Genomic DNA, 566 nt, shown 5'->3' on the forward strand with positions numbered 1-566 from the left:
GATCCTCTTATTGGGGTTTTTTTTTGCATACAGGTTGACTTTTCTCTTTCCTTTCTTGCTTTCCCCTTCTCTATCTTCTCCCTTTTCTGCTGTGGTATTTAATCCAGTGTCTGTGAGCACAGGGACATTGCCAAGTCAGACAAACCAAAGCTGAGAGAGGCACCCAGGAAGGTTTTACTCACTGTCCCATCTCCAGGCCTGCATGCCAGCTGCTCCCATCCAAGTGCATACAGGTTGACTTTTCTCTTTCCTTTCTTGCTTTCCCCTTCTCTATCTTCTCCCTTTTCTGCTGTGGTATTTAATCCAGTGTCTGTGAGCACAGGGACATTGCCAAGTCAGACAAACCAAAGCTGAGAGAGGCACCCAGGAAGGTTTTACTCACTGTCCCATCTCCAGGCCTGCATGCCAGCTGCTCCCATCCAAGTGGGATGTGGAGGTGTTGGTCCTCCTGTCCCTAACCCCCCCAGCCACAGCTCACTTCCAGGGTTTTGGCTGGAGTCCCCTTTCCCTCCAGGAAGCTCAGCCACCTCCCATCCATCCTTCCATCACCTTCACTGGCTGGTGAA

General features: G+C 50.9%; 1 protein-coding gene across 1 annotated transcript in view; it reads left to right on the top strand.

Moving 5' to 3' along the window:
• Window positions 1-566, top strand: part of PRDM16 (PR domain containing 16) — a gene marked incomplete at its 5' end in the record, with an annotated part of 13,673 nt that overhangs the window by 7,125 nt on the left and 5,982 nt on the right. The window lies entirely within an intron of this gene.

This window comes from Acanthisitta chloris, unplaced genomic scaffold, assembly GCF_000695815.1.
Source record: "Acanthisitta chloris isolate BGI_N310 unplaced genomic scaffold, ASM69581v1 scaffold21446, whole genome shotgun sequence".
Lineage (NCBI taxonomy): Eukaryota > Metazoa > Chordata > Aves > Passeriformes > Acanthisittidae > Acanthisitta > Acanthisitta chloris.